The sequence below is a fragment of the Aethalodelphis obliquidens genome, unplaced genomic scaffold (genome assembly GCF_003676395.1).
Source record: "Aethalodelphis obliquidens isolate GAN/ISIS:26980383/991018 unplaced genomic scaffold, ASM367639v1 scaffold21, whole genome shotgun sequence".
NCBI lineage: Eukaryota > Metazoa > Chordata > Mammalia > Artiodactyla > Delphinidae > Aethalodelphis > Aethalodelphis obliquidens.
In genome coordinates, this window is record NW_020837965.1 from 15,093,743 (window position 1) to 15,105,678 (window position 11,936).

At 41.2% G+C, this 11,936-nt stretch overlaps 1 non-coding gene across 1 annotated transcript; it reads right to left on the reverse strand.

Annotated features, from left to right (window-relative positions):
- Positions 1-10,234: 10,234 nt before the first annotated feature.
- TRNAV-CAC (transfer RNA valine (anticodon CAC)) lies at positions 10,235-10,307 on the reverse strand. Its single transcript has one exon. It is a non-coding gene; the product is annotated as a tRNA-Val (tRNA).
- Positions 10,308-11,936: the final 1,629 nt, after the last annotated feature.

Here is an 11,936-nt window from a genome sequence, read left to right on the forward strand (position 1 = left end):
TTTCATCATAACTGTGATTACTTTTCCTCCTAATATTCTATATAAGCATTTCTCGGTTTTACTACAAACCTCATAAATATGCATTAGATGCATAATTTCATCCAATGAAATATTCTACTTAACCACTTTCTACTTCTAGATATTTCGCAAACCTTACTTCTTGTGTCATCTCATCAGTGTTACCCGTGAGTTTTCCAAAACATGAATGGCCGGGCAGGATGGTCAGCAACAAGATCTTAAGTGGTAGCTCATCCACCAGTAGCCAAGAAAGGATGTTTGCAATGAGGAACTGCCACAGTGCTGGAGCATGAAGGGTGACGTGGCGAACATGGCAGCAAAAAAGGGCAAGAGGACACTTTCTAAAAAGACAAATATAACTTCAAATAATGTAGGCAAAACTCCATGAAACATTCACTCGGCAGTCACTACATTACGTGCCAACAGGACATACAGACATCTCAACAAACAAAGTGCAAAGATAATCTATAAACAAACAAGGAGTACCAGCAGCTGGGGAGGTGGGGATTAACTCTGCCTGGGAGGGCTCCACAGAGGTGGAACTGCTCACCTACGTCTTGACAAATAAGAAGGAGTTCCCTGGCTAGACAAAGGAGAAAACACAGGTAGACAGAGGAAATAGCATGTGCAGAAGTCCAGTTTCTAAAACAGCAAGGTGTGGTCAAGGACTCTCAACCAGGGCTATGCAGCTGCAGTGAAGTGAGAGAGGCTGGGGTCACGTCCTGAAGAACCCTGATGCCCTGTGTTGAACAGTAAAGAATTTGTCTGGTCCTTGTGTCTCTCAGTGGTAAACACTAAATCCTTGGCATTTACTGAGTGATCCTTTGCTGTTCATGGTGGCCCCTGACCACACCTGTGTTTATGCTAACGCGATGACTTTCCAGCATGACTGTCATGACTTAGACCAGTCATGCTGGAAAGATCAACCATGTGATTAGAGGGTTGGGGCTTTGAGCCAGCCAACCTCTAGGGAGTGGAAGGAGGCTGGAGGCTGAGTTCAATCACCTGGCTGATAATTCAATCAATCATATTATGTAATGAAATCCCAATAAAACTCGAGACCCCAAGACTCCAGTGAGCTTCCTGGTCGACAAATACATCAAATGTGCAAGGAGGAGGGTGCATCCTGAGTCTACTAGGAAAGTGCACAGAAGCTCTACATCTGGCTGGTCCTGATTTGCATCCTTTATAATAAAACTGTAGTTGTGAGTATAGTACTTTCTTGAGAGTTTTATGAGTTGCTCTAGGTGGTTGAGGGCACCCCTGAATTTGTAGCCAGTTGGTCAGAAGTGCAGGTAGGCTGGGGGCCCCTGAACTTGTGACTGGAATCTGAAGGAGAGCAGTCTTATCAGGGACAGTGCCCTCAACCTGTAAGTCTGCAAACTTCAGGTGATCTGCATAGGAATCGCACTACAAGGTTGCATCCTGGGAAGAAATTTGGACCTGATTTTGAAGGATTTTAAGTAAAGGGACATCACATATTTGTGTCTTAGGAAAATCGCTCTGTGCAGTATGAAGAGTGGATTAGACAGGGAAAAATATGAAGGGAGGGCTTTATGGATTGCTGGGAATCAGGCAGGAGCAATAAACTAGGCCAACATACAGCAATCAGGAGTGAAGATGAATTACCAAAAATCTCTGAAATAACTGTGTGAAGCAGCAGATCAAAGAGCAGAATCCCCCAGGGTTGGCTCTGCAAGAATGTGCCCAACCTATCATGGAATGAAGACAGAAGTTTATTGGAAACATCACTTTCGATTATCACAAGCTAAAAGATTTGGATCTTTTAAAAAAGAGTACAAAGATACATTTTTCTTTTGAGTCTTTAGGAAGAGTTTAAAGACACAGAATAATACAACGAATGATTATGTGCTTACCCCTGCCCCCAATTAGCACGTGTAAATATTCTCTTCTTTTCTATTAATTAGTTCTATTTGTGCTTATTTGTTTTCTATTATAAATCAGTGGCTTTCCGCAGGGGGGCGGGGGACTCCCAGGGGACATTGGATGGTGTCTAGAGGTATTTTTGGTTGTCACAATTGGGGATGCTACTGGCATCTAGTGAATACAGCCCAGAGGTGCTGCTAAACATCCTAAAATGCACAGGACAATCCCCATCGCAAAGAGTTATCTGGCCCAAAATGTCAGTGCTGAGGCTGAAAAATCCTGATTTAAATAAAAGAAATAAAATATTATAAAGTTGAACTCCCTGTGTACCCTTCCAAACCCACTTCCCAACCACCCTCTCCCCAAAGGCAGCCACTAACTTGAATTAGGTATAAGGACAGAGGATTTTTTTGGAGTTATATTTTTCCAATTTCTTTTTTGCTAAGTTCTTAGGGTTCAACCCTTTGAAAATGTTTAGTTAATTCTCAGTGTCTCCTACAGGAATGAAAGTACCCACACAGACACCACTGTGCCACCAAAAAAGTACAATTGTAAAGGTGCTGCCTTTATACATGCACACACACACACACACACACACACCCAGATCCATCCCCTTACCACTGTTAATCTGCGCTGCCCTCTTTCTCAAGCTAGGCTGGGTTGCCCACCTAAAAGCGGGAGAGGAGACACAGTGCTAGACATGCTTCAGCCTTGACCAAAACATAACAAAAAACTCTTCTTCATTCAGTCTCCTTTGACACTGCTACTAGCGGTCCATCCTACAGGATCCTATGGTTGACCCTTTTACAGAATATAGTAAGTGTTTAATAAATCTGTTGGAACAGGGTCACTAAAAGCAGGCTTATTAAGCAAGGATGATCTAATTCAAGTCATCGTCTTACAAAAAACTTACAAACACATGTTTGTGTTACAAACAGCTTATGAGAATTTGGGGGTAATACTGAAATGATGCTTCAATGCAAAAAAAAAAAATCAACTAAAAGAAATGAAAAAGTTATCAAAAAGATGGAGAACAAAAAATAGCTCCTGGGCTTCCCTGGTGGTGCAGTGGTTGAGAGTCCACCTGCCGATGCAGGGGACACGGGTTCGTGCCCCAGTCCGGGAAGATCCCACATGCCGCGGAGCGGCTGGGCCCGTGAGCCATGGCCGCTGAGCCTGCGCGTCTGGAGCCTGTGCTCCACAAAGGGAGAGGCCACAACAGTGAGTAGGCCCGCGGACTGCAAAAAAAAAAAAAAAAAAAAAAAAGCTCCTTGTTTTTTATTTTAAAAAATAAAAAGCAAAACTATCTTTTAACTGCATGCTAAGTACTATGCTTTATACTGGTGATAAACTATCACTCCAAGTGAGGGAAATATCACTCAAGATGCCTTCAAGGATCTCATAATCCAGAAAGGGAAACACAAACATTAGCAGATAATGCTCGTAAGATGACATGGTGGGACAATGAAAGAGATATTTTTTCAGTATAACTGCAGCAGAGATGAAATTAAAGACTCAATTGGTAATAGCAATGCCCTTCTTCATCCCATGCAGACTATTGTTTATAACCTTGTAATAAGAGCTGAGAATGCCATTTAAATTAAAATAGTCCAACAAACTTACTCTACCAGATTTAAAATATATTGCTATAATAATCCACTGTAATTTATATGGATAAGACACTGGTTTAAAACTAGGTAGATATAATAGAATAGAGAGTATAGAAACAGAGTTTGATCTAGCATAAATATGGTATTTCATATCAGTAAAGAAAGTATGGATTATTCAATAAATGATCTTGAAATAAATTTTAGTTTGGAGGAAAAAGTACATCATATCCCTAGCTCTTCTTAGTAGCAAATAAATTCTAGGAGGATCAAAGATGAAATATTTTTAAAACACATGAAAAACTAGAAGGAAATATAGGTATTTTAAAAATCTTGAGTCAAATGAGATATTTCTAAGTATGACACCAAATTTAGAAATTCCAAAAAGAAAATAATTTTTGCTAGATTAAATTTTTAAACTTCTGAACTACAGAAAACTGTCACAAACAAATGTAAAAAGAGAAGCAATCTTTTTTCAAAAAAAAACTAGGTCATCTGGACTAATATCCTTAAGACATATGAAGAGCTCTTATAAATGAATAAGGAAAATGTGACTCTCCCTGATAAAATGGGGAAAATGAAAAAAAATGCAATTCATAAAAGATTTACAAATAATCAGGTAGAAAGATAGCGTTCTTATTAATAGTCAAAGAAATGCAAATTTCACCACAATAAATGATGGTGAAGATTTTAAGTCTGAAAATACCAGTTTGTGCAGAAAGCAGATATTATTACATGCTGATGGTGGCAAGATACCTCGGTAGAAATCTTCTAGATGGAAATTTGGTAATACGTGTAAAAAGTTAAAGGAGAAGAGAAAATAGAGGGGAAGAAGGTTGAGGGGAAGAAGAGATGCTGAAGGGAATACTTTTGAACTAGACCTTTTCATGAAATTTGTCTTAAAATTTATCTTAGATATGCTTCTAGGTCAAGGTGTCAGCAGGGTTGGTTTCTCCTAAGACCTCCTTGGCTTGCCGATGGCCACCTTCTCGCTGTATCCTCACGTGGCTTTGCTCTGGCTTTGTTTCCTTTTCATATAAGGATACCAGTCATATTGGATTAAGGCTCTACCCTTATTTAACATTAATTACCTCTCTAAAAGCCCTATTTCCAAATATAGTCACATTCACGGTTAGGGCTTCAACATACGGATTTGGGGGGAACACAATTCAGTCTATTACAAATCGTGAAAAGTGGAAACAACCTAGAGGTCCAGAAAGTAAAATATTATGCAGCCTCACAGCGATGAAGCCGATTTATACTTGTTAACATGGAAAGCTGTCACAATACATGACATTTTTTTTTTTTGGCCGCACCCCACAGGTTAGGGGATCTTAGTTCCCTGACCAGAGATTGAACCCCTGCCCTTGGCAGTGAAAGCGCAGAGTCATAACCACTGGGCCACCAGGGAATTCCCTATGACATGTTTCTTAACAGGTTTTAAAACAATAGGCTTAGTATGACCACACTTTTGGAAAAATATATATGTATATTTGCAAAAAAACGTTATGTATGTAAACAAAGTGACATCTGGATAGCGGAGCTCTGAGAAAGATACATATTCAATTTTATATTTTTATGAATAATATAAAATGAATATTTTAACCTTTATAATAAAGGAGAAAAAAGTTATTTTCGAAAGGGCAGTTCCGTCCCAAATTTATTTCTTCCAGGATTATTTAAATACATTTCAAATTCTGATTGCTAATTTTTTGCATAAATAATTACAAACTATGAGCCAAAGTGACTCCGCGGGGTGCACCAGCGGAGGCCACTGATGCGAGGCAGATGACAAGCTTGAGTGGAAGAGATTCATTTGCAGAAAAATTATGAACATAAAAAAGTGTTAATTAGCCAACAGAATTTATGGGTGTGTTTTGTGGACCCTGGCACTCATTCAATTTGATTATTGTAGCCTATCAAACTACATAATTTAAGCCAAAAGGCCCTGTTAGAATAGACAAATACATTGACAAATTTCAAAGACAATAGATTCCTTTTTTTAGCAACTTGGAATCCTATGCACAATTTCAACACCAGCCAAGTGGAATTTCACAAAAAAAGTGCAGTTTCACAACAAGGAAAAAAACAACGTAACAGTGTATGTTGGTTTAGTCCCTGATTGGTTTATCCACTAATTCAGTCCCCCGAGTGACAACTCTTTCCTTTTAGTGAAAAATCATCTCAATTTGCTACTTCTTTTGAGTTAGTTTTTGTATTTAAAGAATCAAAATTCAAGGCAGCTCCCTCAAATTTGAAGACCTCAGCAGTGAAATCACCTAGTGGTGATGGTCGTTCAGACTAAGCAACATTCCCAGTGTAGCCCTCCCTTCTGCATCATTAGTTATGGTTACGTTGTAGACAGAACCTCCATAATGCAGCTTGATTTGCCTAAATAGAAGAAATAGATCTTTCTCTGTTAGAGGGAAAGTTGGCATCAAGGACAGAAATTCATCTCCTGATTTTTTGCCATCCTCAAACGTTTAGCTAACTGATTCATCAGAACAAGCAAAAGCATAATGTCTTTCAACCTCTCCTGGGATTATCAAGTAGCTGATTACAACCTTTCACAATCCTTCAGCATATGGGTTGCATAATCTTTAGGGGATTCTGCAGAATGTGCTGATAATGGTTTCCTCTTTGACATTCAAGTTAATTATCACTATTGAATCTTTAATACTTAAAAAATATGTGTTGCTTAATTTGTTCATGAATCAGTGGTTTAATAAATGCCAGCATATATATTAAATTATGTTAATGTTTAATCTTTTTTGAGCAAAGTGCATTAAAAATTAAAATAAAATTAATTCTCACTTTCCCATTCTTACACTGTAAGTAATGTTATTTTACGCTGTGCTACAGTCTTCTACAAATTGATGTTCAGTGCTTTGAATTAATGAACTTTGTGATTTATATACTGGCTGGGGTATTATTCATTGCTTTTTCAATTACAGTAAAACTTTATACATCATGACATGAGACTGAGCAATTGGATGAATAGTACTGGGGGAGTTTTTCTTTTAAAAGGGATCACGTAATAAAGACAGAAAACTAAATTAGCGTCTCTAATATGCCAGCCAGCGACACTGGGCTCCGTGTTAGTGCGCTTATGAATGACCTTCCGGAAGTGAAGTTTTCAGAATCAGAATGTTCAGGAAAACCTGATCTCCCGCCCTTGAATAACTGCAAACGTTCATGGCGAACCACTATCATCCAGAGAACTAAAAAACAAGAATCTCTAGGATCCAGCGTATTAACAAGAGGCTGAGATTTTGAAAGTACTGACATGTCGTATCATCCTATCAATTTTTAGAACTGCCAGAAGTGATGGTTATGCTTTGCACCAACACCTAAATGTGTCCCATGCATCTGACTTCTTCCCATATTTCTTTTAGTCAACACTGACAAGATTCCTATCCCTGCCCTGGGCTCAAAGGGCTGAGGGAACATAACACAAGGATGACATTCCCCCAGGGTTTGTTCTGTTTGTTTGTTTGTTTTAATCTCTTGAAAACCCTGTGTCATTCCCAGGAGGAGCATCCCATGTAGTACATGGCCCCAGCTGGAAAACTCAAGGTGAGGCCAATGTGAGGAAAGGCTAGAGGGGGCCTCACTGAACTGCTCCCACAATCACAGAAGAGCGAGAAGCACAGTGAGAAGCCAGGAGAAGCGGTTGACAAGGCAACAGAAGCAGCAAACAGGCTCACTGGGAATCCAGACTCAGCACCGGCAAGCCACTGCCTGTGAAAAACCCACAGCCACATGGGGCCCAGGCTCCTTCCAGCCAGCTTGACCTACTCTGCTCATGACCCTCAACCTACAGGAACTTCAAATGCGCCAATAGAAAGGGAGGCTTTTCACCTGGCATGAGGGATTTTACTATTCAAAAGGAAGGACAAAGGGAGGGAGGAAAGACCTGTTATCGCCTCAGAAAAATGGGCCTGATGACAAGACCCTGCACCACGAATACCCCAGAAGCCTGGGCAGCCCCTTGCTTACTCAGGCAATTTGAGACCAGACCACACAAAACACCGGAAGGAAGCCTGTGCTTAAGACAAGGGATAGCCATGTAACTAATAAGCATTTATTAGTCCTGTGCATAGATATGCAAAATACCCATCACACAAGGAGACTTCAAACTCTAATTTTAGGATTTTATTCCTGTCTGAAAAATATAACCTCTGTTTTCTGGAATTTTCCTCATTCTGTTCTGGCATCTCTTAGTTGGTCAATCTGCCCACATCCCTTTGGTCACCTCCCATTAGAACAGGTCCCCCTCCACCCCGCGCCCCGCCCCCCAGGGCCATTGCCTCCTCCGGCACAGGGCTGGTCCCAAGTCACTGTCTGTCATACAAGCATCCATCTGACCTGACCCCTCATTTCTTGTCCCCCACCCTGTTCCCTGCTTATGGTCTTTCCTGACCCTTGTACCTGATGCTCAGGATGGCTTCTCTGGCTCTTAACACTGTCTTCTGCTTTCTCCTTGATTTAAACCCAGCTCTTTGATGAAGCCTGTCTAAGCCCCTCCAGGAGCCCCTTACCCAGGACAGGTCCCCACCAAGCCAGCCCTGGTTCCTCCAGCTGAGCAGACCAAGACAGTTCTGGAAATTTTGCATTTGGAAGTCAAGGAGAAAATCTTATTTTGCATCAACACTTATTGTAAATAACACCTGTAAAAACTGGTGGATTTCTTGTCTGATCCTTTCTCAATGATGCAGCATGGTATGTATCTCAGGGTCCTCATTCCAAACATCAGTGAAGGTTGCACAGAGCTACAGTTCATCCAGTAAGATGGTTCATCCACTAATAGGACCAGACACTGGAATCCTTGGCTTGAGTCACCTCTCTTGTCATTTGATGTTTTCTGATAAGAGACAAGTGCTGTAAAAATAAATAAGCAACAGCATTCCAGTTGTTGCAAGTTCTGGGGAGCAGGGGGCTTTTAGACTTCCTACGCCATAACCATCCAAATGGATCCCAAAATTTACGTAGCTCCTGGAAAGTGTCACAATTATCTTGGCAAGTAAATCACTCTGCCCAGAAGTATCCACAAAATCCATTTTTTTAACGTCTTTATTGGAGTACAATTGCTTTACAATGGTGTGTTAGTTTCTGCTTTATAACAAAGTGAATCAGCTATACGTATACATATATCCCCATATCTCCACCCTCTTGCATATCCCTCCCACCCTCTCTCTCCCACCCCTCTAGGTTGTCACAAAGCATGGAGCTGATCTCCCTGCTGCTACCCACTAGCTATCTATTTTACATTTGGTAGTATATATAAGTCCATGCCACTCTCTTACTTCATCTCAGCTTCCCCTTTCCCCTCCCTGTGTCCTCAAGTCCATTCTCTACGTCTGTGTCTTTATGCCTGTCCTGCCCCTAGGTTCCTTAGAACCAGTATTTTTGTTTTTTTTTTAGATTCCATATGTATGTGTTAGCCTACAGTATTTTTCTCTTTCTGACTTACTTCACTCTGTATGACAGACTCTAGGTCCACCCACCTCACTACAAATAGCTCAATTTCGTTTCTTTTTATGGCTGAGTGATATTCCATTGTATATATGTGCCACATCTTCTTTATCCATTCATCTGTCGATGGACACTTAGGTTGCTTCCATGTCCTGGCTATTGTAAATAGAGCAGCAATGAACATTGTGGTACATGACTCTTTTTGAATTATGGTTTTCTCAGGGTATATGCCCAGTAGTGGGGTTGCTGGGTCGTATGGTAGTTCTGTTTTTAGTTTTTTAAGGAACCTCCATACTGTTCTCCATAGTGGCTGTACCAATTTACATTCCCACCAACAGTGCACAAAATCCATTTTAAAGCCTCTGCTTTCAGGTTATCTGAAGACCCTGTATGGAGAGACCTAGCATAGGTTGTAGTGAACAGATGGTGTAGGTTCCAAGAAAGTCATGACATATGCTCAGTTTTGGCTGGAGTGGCTCATGGCTATACTGTGGTCAGTGTCAGCTGAGACCCACTCAGGAACCTGCATGGCCTGCCCAATGACCTCCAGAACTTTTGGGAAGGTGGTGACAGCATGGGAGCGTGACTGAGGGAAGATTCAGGGATGTGTCCCACCCTTAGTCTCTGAAATAGGTGTGACTCGTTGGCTCCAGTTAGAACTGGTGAATTCCCCAAATCCAAATGTCAGAGTGGTGATTTCTTGCAGAGAGTGGATGGCAGCCCTGGATATTTTGGGAACGAACCGTATCATCTTCCCTCATCTCTTCTGGGAGAGCAGCCTACTTCTACACATCTGCTCCCAGGAGATCAGTCTCCAAAAAGCCCCACCTTGAGTGCAGGTTACAGGGTCAAAAGATGCTGCTGCTTTGGCTGCCAGCTGGGGTGATGTAGGCAGAGAAGCTGGGATGCGGAGGCATGCTATCCTGACCTACAACTGCTTCCCTTGCAGCCTGTAGACACTGCGAAAGCAATTTTGAAAATCTGAGACATCTTGATGTATCTGCTCATCTTAAGCTTATTTTAATAACTATAATTTTATTTATTTTTTAAAGCATTTATACCCTTTAAAAATTTTATTTATTTACTTATTTTATTTTATTTGGCTGCGCTGGGTCTTAGTTGCGGCACACAGGATCGTCATTGCCACATGCAGGATCTTTGTTGCAGCATGAGGGATCTTTAGTTGCATCATGCGGGATCTTTTAGGTGCAGCATGCTAACTCTTAGTTGCGTCACGTGGGATCTAGTTCCCTGACCAGGGATCAAACCTGGGCCCCCTGCATTGTGAGTGCAGAGTCTTAGCCACTGGGCTACCAGGGAAGGCCCTAATAACTATAATTTTAGATGATCATCTTTTATCCTGATCTTGAGTCTTACATCTTACATTTAATTTTTAAGCTTCATAATGAATATTAATGAACTAATTTACTTAGGGATTCACCTAGAGTCTATTCCTTTATGTATGGCTTTCATCACAGTGATCTCAAACACTTCTAGGAAGATTACCCACATAAATAGTGCCCCCAGCATTTATGCTGGGAAATACTTGATTGCTTTCTGCTTATTGTTAATTCAGGAAACCCGTTCATTCTCAAAATATAAACTCTTGCAATTGAATCAAATGACTCAGCTCTCCTGCTCCAGCCATGCTGCCTGGCCTTTCCTCACAGCTCCAGACAGGGGTCCAGTTGTCCTGAGCACACCCCCGCTCACCTGTCCTGTTGTACGAAACTAAACGTGTTCCCTTCTTTCCCAGAGTCTCCCTATTTACTCCCACCAGTTAGACTGTGCAAATATTCCTGTGTCCTTCAGGGATCCCAAATCACCTACTGGACCCGTGAACCAACCCCCAAAATCACACATGATATGTGGTCCATGTGTGCATAGTTTTCTGGGGATCACACCCACGGCTTTCATTATATTCTCAAAGGGCCCATGGCCCTCTCATCCAAAAGGATGGAAATGGTCTCTCACTGTCATCGATACTGTCCTATGGTATACTTGCAACAGTAAAACAGCCTCCTGGCTGGTCCCCCCGCCTCCAGGGTCCTTCCAGTCCATTCTGTGCACTGACACCACCTCACTGATCATCAGTGGAACACAAGGTTTACCTGCTTTAATTCTCTTCCATTCCCCAAGTCCACAGGAGCCTGAGAGCGGTGCCACCACACCTGTTTTATTCCTAATTAATTGCTTTGCTACCTAGAACACCTCCCCTGCCTCTCTCCGCACACCCATTCAACCTCCACACTTCAAGGCCCAGCCAAAGGCACGTCCCAGCCGAAGACCAGCCTAGAGGTGGAGTTTGGTTTCAGATGACAGGATACCTGAGAGGGGATGTGGGCCTGGAGGTTTACAGAGCTGGAAAGGTCTGCATGGAGTTGAAAATCTTGAAAAAGGACGAGCTCTCCAAGGTTTCAACCTTGACAATGAAAGAGCTCTCCAAGGTAACTAAAAGCAAAAACAGTCAAATGTTTATTCTCAATTTCTACAGCACTTAGGTGCCCGGCCCAGGGCTCCACAAAGAGCTCACTTGAATACTTACCGAACAAATGTGGAATGTTACATTCAAAACGAAACATAATCTGATGGGGGAATGGGAGTTTCATAAGGTTAAAATTTGCCTGCAAAATATTTTGAACAAAGTACTTTGCAAAAATTAGGTGAATTATTTCCCTAGTCTTTGCCTCAAAAATTGTAATTTATAAAAGCACTGGAGTTGAAAGTGGTTTAAAGCGGCAAATGAAAAGTCAAATGACATCCTTAATAGGTGCATATTAAATATACATATTTCTATTAACATTTTTCATGGATGTGATGATAAAGTAAATCTACAGTGGAGAGAAAGAAAATACACTTTGCATTAATAATTTGTAAATCACTATCTCAGGGATTTGCTTAATTACTGTTACCTATGCAACTAACCCCGGGCATAATTATTTAGGAAAG